The 12,113-nt window shown below is 31.3% G+C and overlaps 1 protein-coding gene across 2 annotated transcripts in view; it reads left to right on the plus strand.

Annotated features, from left to right (window-relative positions):
- The window catches only part of LOC118198298 (ras association domain-containing protein 10-like), a 171,348-nt gene that overhangs the window by 157,006 nt on the left and 2,229 nt on the right, over window positions 1-12,113 (plus strand). Inside the window, exon 1 of one of the 2 annotated variants that reach the window (XM_035369940.2) lies at window positions 453-576. The exons of the other annotated variant lie outside the window; for it this stretch is intronic. The gene's annotated coding sequence lies outside the window, so the exon portion shown is untranslated. Of the gene's footprint in view, window positions 1-452; window positions 577-12,113 lie in introns of those variants that run through there. 2 annotated transcript variants of the gene reach the window in all.

The following is a 12,113-nucleotide window of genomic DNA, read 5'->3' on the forward strand; positions in this document are numbered from 1 at the left end:
TTTACAAACCACAGTTTCAATTTGCCACTTAAGTTCTAGAAACGAGGAAAATGGTCTTTTCCTTTAACCACATACTTTACAAAGCCGTAAATACTGAAAAACAGCTATTACCTTCGCTTCACGGAACTCTTTTTCTACCTTGTATGCGTTAAAAAACCTATCATTGAGCTGGAAGGAGTGCGCGACGGGCAGCAAAATAATAAAAATACTCATCCTCGCGTGCCGCTTGTCAGTTATCTTTGTCTTCTCTATTCACCCAGCGCGTACGAACTTCCTCTTTTTGAACTTTATCGATGCTGAAATAAAATCGTTTCATTTACTTATGTTCTTTTTCTGAGATGGCATCAGCGTGGAGGAATTTCACTCTCCTGCACCCATGTTGCTTTTTTTTATTTCTTTCCTGTTAAATCTGAGCTCGGAGGTTGACCGTAATTCTTCGCCTTAAGTGTTTTGATTTGCGCACACCTGCGGGGGTTTCCTCGTAAACTTGGATTGTTACAGCTGATCAGCCAATTTCAGTGTCATTTCCAGTTCATTTTTTGGATTCAAATGGAGTTTGGTGACACTGCCATTCAGGTTTGATTTTAACTTTCGTGCAGGGTTGATTATATGAAAGCCTTACGAACCTTGCATTTTTTTAAATTATATAAAATAGCCTTGTTTGAGTGAACTAATTATGATAAAAGTGGTCTACCAATAATAATAATAACTAAAATAATTTACCAATAATAAAATAACTCTAATAAATTAAGAAATTGAAATGCCGTTCTGTAAAGTAAAACTAAGTGATCATCTTCTTTGAATTAAAAAAATTAAGAACTGATGTAGAATTATCTTGCAATTTATATATATTTTAAATATTAGCTGTATGTGTACATGGGTATAATTTTCAAAAAGAGTTTTAAAGCGAAAATATATTAGAGACAATAAATACCTAATATACTTGATGAAAGATGTCTGATAAGCCAATAATATATTATTTTGGTCCAATCCATTGCTATTACAACCAAGTAAAATTTTCAGTTTTTTTATACTTGCCAAATAAATTAAAATAATAATATTTCAATATTTTGTTCAAAAGAAGATCCAGAATCCTTTTTAAGAGCTTTTAAAATTGCCAAACAAATCCGATTGCGTATAAATTATAATAATAAAAATTTATGATAATACACTTGATGATAATTCAAAATTTTTATTGAATTCATTGAATAATTTATTTTAATTAGCTGCATATTAGAAGAAATGTTTTCATAAGGATCGTGTTAATCTCATTTCATTGTTATGTTTAAATTGCATGGCAAAGGAATTATTGGAGTACGAGAATGCTCTCTGGATTAGAAATGTTAGCATGCGCAACGAGCAACTTGAAGATCTGCGATTCGAGTTCATAGATAGGCAAAATAATATAATTGTGATGACAAACACAATTACATTGAAATTAAATTTTGTAAATGCAGTTACATTCAAATTGTATTTAGATTACGTAATTTCTTTGGAATTACAAATACAGTTCAACTGCGTTTTTAATTACGTTGCAACTGTAGTTCCGAAGAAATTGTGTAATTTGATCACAGTAACAACGTAATTGCAATTTCATCGCTCTTCTAATTGCACAATAATTGAATAATCTAATTACAATTACAATGAAAAAGTAATTGTAATTTCAATTACATTTTAATTTGCAACAGATAACTATAATTACTTAACTAGGAAAGTAATTAGGACTGATTATTAGAATCCACAGTCTTAAGAAATCGGGATTATAATTAAATATTACAGTAAATTCAGTGTATCCTAAATGGCTAGCCATTCTGGGATAACAAATTGTTAATTTATACGAAAGGGTGTCACATATAATAAAAATATTAGAAAATCATTCTGCTACGTTATGCATATATTGCATTTCGTAGTAGCAATATAAATTAGAAGTATCCAGAAACTAATGTTCCAAGAGCTTTTGTTTCTCGCAGTGGTAAGACTAGCTGAGGGCACTTTCTGAATTCGAGGGCACAGATTTTATTTTCGGAGGACAATATTTAGTTTAATAATTAAAAATATGGAGCTTCTCTTAAGATTAATAAAGTGCGAGTCTTAATAAACGTTAGTTAATTAATACCGTTAATATAAATGTAATTTATAATTATATTGTAATTGTAAATGCAATTTAGTTGCAAATAGTGAAATTATTATTGCGATGAAACTGAATTAATTGCAGTTGTACTATTTATGATTACAATTACAACGCAGATGAATTAACTGCAATTGCAATTTGTGTTAGTTTTTATGACAGAAAAATAAAAATATGAAAATATGGATTGATTTTGAGACCCCTTAAAATATGAGGGCTTAGACTCGGCTTTATGTGTCTGGATCTGAACCAGAGCATGCATGAGTTCATCTTTTATGCGAACGAAAACGGTGAGATTAAAATATGTTAATTTTTAGTCCAAAAGGGACGTTAGTCTCTAAGGGAACATTAGTCATGAAACGCCTTTTTGCGTTTAATCACTATAAACGGTGTATCACTTTTCAAATTGTTGCTACCAAATATTATCGCCCATTTTTATATTTAAAGAAATTAAATAATGAAGAACCTCCATGAATGTATGCATGTTTCTTGCATTGTGATAAAACAACGGTATCTAGAGGCATCAAATTTTGAATAACGTAGTCATTCACCCGAACATGGGCACCTCCAAATTTTGAATTTTGAATTTGTTTATTATCTACCCCATATTTTGGAAAACGTTTAGGCATTTTTGATTAACAATCTCCGTGACTTTAAAGCAGTAGTGGCAACACTGTAGCATTTTTATCTCCAGCATGCCGGACTGTCTGTCGGAAGTTCTAAAGATATGCTGTTTTTAAATATTTTTTGATTTTGCTGCTGAATAGAATTTTATGTGGCATAAGCGTTAAGAACGTGATATTTAATAAATAAACTGAAAACGTCAATAATAAAACACGAAACGTTAATAATAAAAACTGTAGACTGATATGGTGAACTGAGGAAAAAACTGTAAAAAACGGAAAAGTGTATATACACCAATACGCTGCATTGGAAGTGCTACACGTATTAAAATTTTCGTAATTTTGCTGTTGAATTGTATATGGCGTGAGTGCGAAGAAAATGATGCTTCCTAAATTTCTTATCCTAAATGGCTAGCCATTCTGGAATAACAAATTGTTAATTTATACGAAAGCTAAGAAAAATTAGCTTATAAATTGGTTGGAGTGAGTGTAACAGCAGACTGGTAGACTGCGAGCTCAGCGAAAGCGTGGAAAACCTTTTTGGGCGAACGATAAAATCTGAAACCTTTCAGATTTTTGAAGATTTAAATTTAATTCTCTGACATGTACGTACTTTAAATGATGTATTCATCGCCTTTTTTTCCTGAAGATTTGGAAAAGAGTATTTTGCAAATAATAAAAATAAATTTATTATAAAAATTGTGCATTAATAAAATCCAAACCAATGGATTATAAAAAATTAGGAATACATTTGCTTGAAACAGGAAAAAAAGTCGTCGAAGCTTGCATGAACATTTATTACATAGAATTAAGTTCTTTTCGCATTGATTGATGTATTTATTATCGCTGAAGGCTTCAGTAAAAATAATGTTTCACCGTATAATGTCGGAGTGTAAAACAATCCTAAAATGTACGCTTTGCGGTATATTCCAGGTGAGAGTTCTAAAATTCTAATAAACTTGGCATTCGGTTCCGCCGTGGATGCTCAGATTATTGTATCTCAACAATCATCCGTAAAATTACTCTACTCAGAGGGCGTGGTCTGTGCTCTGATTAGGAAACGACGATCATTTATGGATACCCTCATATTCGGATTACTGAGCACGAGTCAGTCGTGAAATCTGAAGTCCACGATAGGCTTATGTCTCCTTGAGCTACGACTTGAAATGTGGACGATTTGGAGACACTTATGGCATTCCGAGGACTATATTTCAAGACGCGACTGATATTTTCATCCGATAAAGTAGGAATACTTAAAGCGCAATCACCTGATGTTTTGGTTGTCGATCACTATCTGCAGAGAGTTTTGTGACTTGCATACGAAAGCACTGAATACCATTTTGTTTTTTGTAGCTTCACAGGAGTGGCCTGAGCTTGAGTTGTAGGTGGCAGGATTTTAATACTTGCTTTAGAGTCAAAGCTTTGGAACTTAAAAAGGAGGATTGCGAATCGTAGCACTCGCTTGTGATAATAGCAGCATAATTCAATGCTATTATTTTTAAACAAATCTTCCTCGCGGAGGCGATCCATTTCCATGTCTTCTCAGTATTCGCTTAACATTTTTGACATTTTCAACAGATAATTTCATTAGGTTGTAGGGTTTATATTTATTTTAACTAACATTTATTTTAAGTTTAAGCTATCTTTCCTGTCAAGCCTTTACTTTCCTCTAGAATTGCCAATGCCAGAGTATGTAAATTTTAGTAGAACGCGCAGAGTATTCAAATTTTTAGCAGAAGTAATTTGAGTTAAATAGAAGGGAAACGAAATTTGTAAGTGGCTGCTTTCTTGATTCACGAGCGTGAAGGTTGCTTGGTAGAAATTTAAGAACCGCGCGTTTCGGCCTGTGTGCCTACTTCGGCAGTTAGTTGAATCGTTTAACTTCATAATCAGAAAGTTTGCTGAATCTCAGCTGTATCTTAGAACGCGGTTAAGATAGTTACAATTATAGAGCCTCGTAGATTGTGACTTCGTTAGTTATTCATCCTGTCATTGATTTTTAGTTGTACTTTTCTATTTTTGTTTAACCGCCGGGTCGGCGTAGTTTGTGAGCGTCAAGTGAACGCAACTGTAATTTCTAAAGTGAAATAAAAAGGGATTAAACCCTTCTTACGAGTTTGTGTAACTTCCAGTTCATAGCAGTCACTACTACTGTTGCGGACAAGCTGGGGCCACGCAACATCACAAGGTCATTAATTTTCTATAAAACATTTCATAATATAAATTAGTGTTCCCTATAATATAAATTAATGTTCCTAGAAATATTTTATATTATTATCATATAGAAAAGTGTTAGCAAGTTATATATTATTTGGAAATTGAAATATGCTATTTTATAATTATATTGGATTTTAAAAATTTAGCACTATTTTGTGAAAATGATTAAAACTTTTATGGTATCAAAAAATGTAAATTTTAATATGTGATTTATAATTAATAAATTAAGTAACGAATTTAAAAAATAGTAATTATTTTATTTAGGGAAGATTATTAAAAATTACTGTAGTAGTAATTTGAAATTTCGATTAATGTTTAAAAAGCCTATAAAGTTTAGTTTTTTTTTTCACCTATCATAAATTGTAACCAAACTTTAGACAGTCTAAAATAACATCGCTAAGTCTAAAATAACAATTGAGACTTGAAAACGTGTAAAAAATCTTTTTTATCAAAACTAAAGAAGGACAGAAAGCACATCTGGTGCTTACAAATCAGCCAGCACTTATAGCGAGGTAACTTAAATAATAGTAAGCTCAAATTTAAAATAAGCTAGTAGTCAAAGACTACACAATGCAATTTAACGCGATATTGACTCATAACCTAACTGGCGTAGATACTCAGGTGCTATGCCCGTGTCCCGGTCCTATGCAGTGTCGGTCCTAAGGCTGTGACACTCTGTGAGTGTGACAAATGAATATTAATATAGTTACTTGTTATTATACTCTTATAAAAATTTATGTTTCATATTAGAATTTCATATTAGATATGTTTCATATAAGATCATCGTACGCCTGTATCAGTCCTTACCATGTCGTTCCTACGCAGTGAGATCCTGTACAGTGTCGGGTCTGCTCAGTAGCCTATGAAAGTAACCCAGATGCTTCATATGAACTTCCATCAGTTTTGCATTAATTATTCTTTCAGTCTTTAGGTAATATGCTGGGTTGTGTTATTATTTATAGTATACCAACCCATGAGAAGGGAGAGAACTTCATAGAGAACTTTCTAGAGGTAATTGGTCTGTGTTAACGCTACGTATGACGAAAACTTTGAACACTTCGTGCTTAGTTCAGCCACCTTGAACAGAACCCAACCTAATACTAAGTTTTCGTAGCTTTAATCGTTCGTCAACTGATGGGCCAGCATATCAGAAAATGTATTGCTATATACATAGCATGTAGGCAAAGATGTCCTTTTATATAACATATATACGTTATAGTCATAATAAAACTTGCACGATATAAGAATGCTTCGCGGCCTGTCAGTTCAACCAATTGAAATGAAATTTCAGATATTCTTATTCGAAGATATACGCTCGAGATTGTGATGATTTAAAACAATGGAGCTCTCAGACGGTTACTATTACAGTGAAAAAATTTCAAAATTTTTGAATGGCAACACCGATGTTTTTCCTGTGCAGTATGATCAGTGCCATAAATTTCGTTGGAGCCGTACGATTATTACGAAAATTGCCGGTGTAAAACATTTGCAAAGAAGAGATCATCATCATTTCTCATCAGATATGATGAAGACAGCAATTGGCCACTGCGAATATTATGGACAGATGAGGTGCATTTCTTCTTAACTGGAAACCTAAACCCTAAGAACGGCGTTCACTGGGCTGACGAAAACACTCACCATGGCAAACCAGCGCCTTTACACGAAACTAAAGTCACTGTGTAACGCGGCAGTGCAAGCACTTTTGCTCTCGGTCCGTACTTTTCGAAGATGTCACTTTCACAGGTGTGAAAATGTACCGAATACACGTTACACATGGAGAAAGCCACGAAAACGACATGTAGTCTTCCCGTTTGCCTGAAATCGAACACAGATCTGAACTTCCAGTGTTCAGCGACTTTATATCGCTCGGCCGCTGGTGGGCCCGTTTTAATACATTTTAATTTTTCTGATCATTATATGGTTTCTCCCATAGCATTTCCGAAAGCATAATTATCATTCTATCTTGTGAGCTATAACAGGGAAATATAATGAAAAATTTAGAATAAAGATTATAAGGTATTTTTTTTTCTCTTTTCCACATGCCTTCGTGGTTAAATGGAAGCATTTAACCACGCGTATTGGATAGGTCCGGAGTTCAAATCGACACGACGGCATTGCACATTCTTTACATCTCCAGCATCGAAACCACTAATGACTCTAGAAGATACATTTCAGTTTATTATGTAATATAGCTATAGGTGAATATTTAATATGAAAGTATAAGTAAGTTTCCAAAATCAGATGAAGATATGAGAATTATTAAGCCCTTTCCTTCTTTAAGTTTCTGTCCTCTCAGCATAGGTGACAGCGGTATCGATATCATCTACTAACACCATGAAGGTATGCAGAGAAGAAAACGACAGTTCCGTTAAATATTAATAATAACTTCGATGAAATACTTTTTATCTGATTTCGCTTTGCTTTCATAATATAATATAGCCATTACACTGGACAGAGATACCATTGTATAGCAGCAATTCGGAGAAACACAAAAATTAGAGTTTTGACGCTTTACAAAGCTTGGACAACGAATTTTCAATAGTGTGTTATTCTTTAGCATACGGTGTTAAAAGCATGACTACCCTGACACAATTTTGTACTAACGATACAGAACTGGAAAACATTTTGAAAATCATATGACGTCTTCGGGAGAAAAACTGATTTTTCTAATAACGGTAGCTAAAGACTTATTACTTCTTTCGCTATAATACAAAGCCTTTCTTTAAAGGTATATAATTTTACGAGAACGCTTTCAAAACGATAGTTGACAGGATCATGTCAAATTAAAATATAAATCTGTATATTCTTAAAAACGAAAAATCCGAAATAACAAAATATTCACTACGTTTTTATTCATTAAAACAAAAATATCATATTTTATGTTCAAAATCTTCATTTTTTTCATATTAAGACTTTCAAGAACATTTTTTTTTCATATTAAGTCATTTCCCCATAACTATCATCCACACATTTCAAAAGATTAAAAATTTTTAAAAAAGAAAGAAATATGGAACAGCTGCAGAACGAAAGTTATTAGTGATTGATACTGCCTTTTCGATAAAACATAATTCATTAATTCCTTGAAAATATTTCTCAGACATTTGTTTGCCAATTTTGTCCCTAAAAACATAAATGTTCTGATTTTGATCAATTAAAGTATAATAAGTATTTCACTTTTTGAAACTTTTACTCTATGTAAATAATGTAAAAAATGAATGTAACTTTTGTGAAATCCTACCGCTAGTAGTTTTGAAAAGTTTTTGTATTTTTTTAAGATCAATATTTAGGAATATAAAACCTGAATTACACGTTTCTCTCTCTGATTTACCACTAGCAGTTTACAGAATTTTTGTAAGCGTAAATATATTTTAAAGATCAATATTTCGGGATACAAAACCTGAGCCACACATTTCTCTCTATGATACAGAAATAACATTCTTAGCAATTAATTAAGTTAGAACTGCAGGGGTGAAATTTTTGATTTTATAGAACAATAAAGAAAGCGAAATTGTTTTACTTCTATGGATACCTTTTAAACGTTTTTAAGTTGTTTTTTTAAAGGTTAAATTTCTAAAAGAGCCTCAGGGGAATTTTTCTTTTAATTTTAAAGCTTGTTGCTTTTTGTAAAAGCATCAGTTTCCTCTCAGATAAGGGTGATCAATCTTCATCACTTCGAAATCAGAGAGAAAGATGGTAAATTAAAGAAAATTCGAGAGTTATTATTGTTTCCAATATCACCTTTTGTTCTGAAACTATTGTTTCCACGGGCGTGATCAAGTGCAATGAACTTTTCAACGAACAAGACGAATCGTTTGTCGAACACCGATTGGCTCGCAAGACTACACACATCTGGAATGTAAAGTAGTATCTATTAAAGCCGTCATCCTTCCGTACTGGAACAAAAGGTACCATTGCCATTTTCGATAAATGAAATAACGTGATTCAGATTGCTCGGTTCATTACTTAAGTCTTAGGCACGAAATAAGTGAAAAGTGACTATTAGATGGACTGCTAAATGTTTAGAAATGTTTAACCTCGTAACAAACAAACAAATAAATTGCTTCAATCACGTCACTGATTTGTGTTTTTAGACTGAAGTGAATGTATAAAAAATCACAAAGTGTTGAATAATTGGTAAATGCAAATGTGCCTGTAGTTTAGCTTCTTCCAATGGCCATATACGTAGGCATGCAACTACACCTATGTCTGCTGCTGCTTTGCCTTATTCAAACAGATAAAACAATATATATTGCATAAATAGTTTATTTATTTAGATTATCCATACCAAACACGCGGTCTATTTACGACATATGGTCTGGCGAGATTTTATATCCGGCCTAAAATGGGAATTATTGAAAATTCTTACAAAAAGAATGTTCCTCTAAAAAACTGTAAGATAATTTCCAGCAATTTAACTGCCTTCTCAAAGAAATTTAATGATATATTTTAAGATTTTAGAAAAATTAAAAATCAACTGATGCTTCTAGAAAATCTCTGGCATATAGCGACAGAAGTTATTAAAAAACTTGCTGCATTCAGATGTGATTATGCAACTTAAGCGTATCTTTGAGAATCATCTTATTTTGAATGAAAAAATGGTATAGAAATCGACTTACTGATTTTTACTTTGATGCCGTTACTACATACTTCTCTTAATGGAGAAGAATGTAGCAATTATAAATTTAATTCGCCAACCTTAATTTGAATCCCGGTCGAACAACCAGTGTTAAGCGATTCGAACTCTCGGCCGTTGTTGAGCGTGCATATTAATAAACCTACCGCGGCGTTGTTGAACCTGTTGAGCATTTCATGTATAATAAACGCATAACATTTTCAAGCAAAGAGTATTCAAACCTGAAGTACTCAAGTCCAGCTTTAGAAAGGGATTTCACATACTTTTGTGTATTACTCACGTTTTAAAATCGGTTTCAGGTATAAAACTTTACCTCTCACCCAAGTTATTATCCCGTTCCATTACGCATCTACTTTTATACTTTCTATTTAGGTAAATGGCTGTACTTCTTCTAACTTTAGAACAAATTTAGGACCAGTCATTATTAATAAGGCTTTAAAAATCGAGCTTTCACAGTTTCCATCGTACCAAATTTTGTCACTTTTTAGTATCAAAACAACTTTTGTGTAAAAACTGATATGGTAAATCATTGAGTTTTTAAATACATTCTGTACATTAAATTCTTACAACATTTGTTTCAAAATTGCGAATTAAAAATCTTGTTCATATATGAATAAATCTAACCTGTAAATTTAAGGTGATGTGACACTTGCGCACATGGTAGCTCTGTACAAGTAGCATTTGCGCAGATTATACCTACAGGAACATGAAATTTTCTAACAGTTGTAACCAGTTATAGACAACAAGCGGCACTTCTGCCCAGCCTGTCAGAAACAATCAGTCAATCTTATGATTTTTTTAAAGCAGTATCCATTACTGCTTTGACTGTTATTCTGGGTGGTTTTTTTTTTTTTTTTTTTTTTTTCCTGTGTATTATAAGTTTTCTTCCAGAGTTCTTTTTAGAATATTTAAGTAAAATGAATTTAACTCTTATTGAAACACCTAAAGGTAAATCATCGCAGTATATAGTTGCTTAAATATGGAATCATGCATATTTAAGGCTTGAATAATGACAAATTTTAATTTACAAGCTCATTTTTATATTTCTTTATTAAGGAAATAATATGCATTTACAGGATTTGAAGATGATTATATCTTTAAATTATCTTTCTCATAATTATAAATGTTTTATTTATGTACATGATTTCTTTAAAAACCATTGACCAGAATTTCAAAGCAAATTGACCATTGGCCAACTGTTATAAACCTGAAAAGAGTTTAAAATGAGCAATTATTATGCCTCTCGCCTAAAAGTTTTAGGAATTATTTTTAACTATGTTGAAAAATAATTGTTTTTAGAGTTAAGAAAATAAAAATATAAAAAATTTATTTTTAAGAAAATACAATTCTGTCATTTTTAACATAGGTCACTTTAATTGTACATTATTTTTCCATTTTGAAAAAACAAATCAGCTGAAATATCACTTTATATATGTACTGCGCGCAGCATTTTATAGATCATTTGCTTATATAATGCTGCGCGCAGCATATATATATAAACCAGTTATGAATATTCTGAACCTTAAAATGCGTTGCATTTTTTAGATATTTCGACATTTTAAAATTACATGACTCCTTAATATATTTATCATTCTTTATACATTAACACATGTATAATATAAAACACATGGATTTTGTTAAAATCTATATTTATATAGAACAGTAGCTTAAGATTTGTAAAGCAAATTAATAATCAAAGTTACTGTTAAAATTATCGAAAGATAATGAAGAAATTAGGGTTGTGTGGAATTACTACTGAATTGTACAAACTAGTGTTACCCATCTAACAATGAACGTTTCTTGCGCGCAAGTGTCCTTGTTTTCGATTTGTACCACTAAACCAAGTTTAATTCTGCTGTCATAATTAGAATATATGTTATATATATTTCCATGAATATTCATCAGTAATTAAAATACCTTTAAGCTTGAAATTTTATAACCTTTTTCTAAATTTAAAAAAAAATTGAATTTTTTTATTGTTTTAAACTTTTGTACTTTAGTTTATGGCTCAGAACACTATTATTTATATGCTTTCATATTTTTCGTATTTATCGCCAACATTCATATTAAAATGTTATTTTAACTTTAATTATTAAATTATTGAATCGTTTGTAGGAAATAAATGCCTTGAACTACCGCAAAATGTAAATAAAAATCATTAATTTGATAAGCTCTAATTAGCCTTTAAAGTAAGATATTGAGAAAAAGTTAATTATTTATATATTGATTTAATGTTATTCATACGTTTCGTAGTAAATTGCAATTAAAAATATGAATTTAAGTTCACATTTTTAAATTTAAAAATCAAAATTAAAAAAAAATTAATATTTTTATTACAATATTTTGCTTCTAATTTGAAGAATAAGTCTGCAATGAATGATTTTTTTTAAAAGAGGTGTGTCTTAGAATATAATAATATAATTTTCGTCAAGGTTCCAAATTATAAGGTTTACAGAATCTTCTAAAGACAAAATCGATTGCAGTTTAGCTGATTATTCTCTAGGTATTTACA

The sequence above is a fragment of the Stegodyphus dumicola genome, chromosome 5, assembly GCF_044657685.1.
Source record: "Stegodyphus dumicola isolate Sdum_Otavi_A_Nest chromosome 5, ASM4465768v1".
NCBI lineage: Eukaryota > Metazoa > Arthropoda > Arachnida > Araneae > Eresidae > Stegodyphus > Stegodyphus dumicola.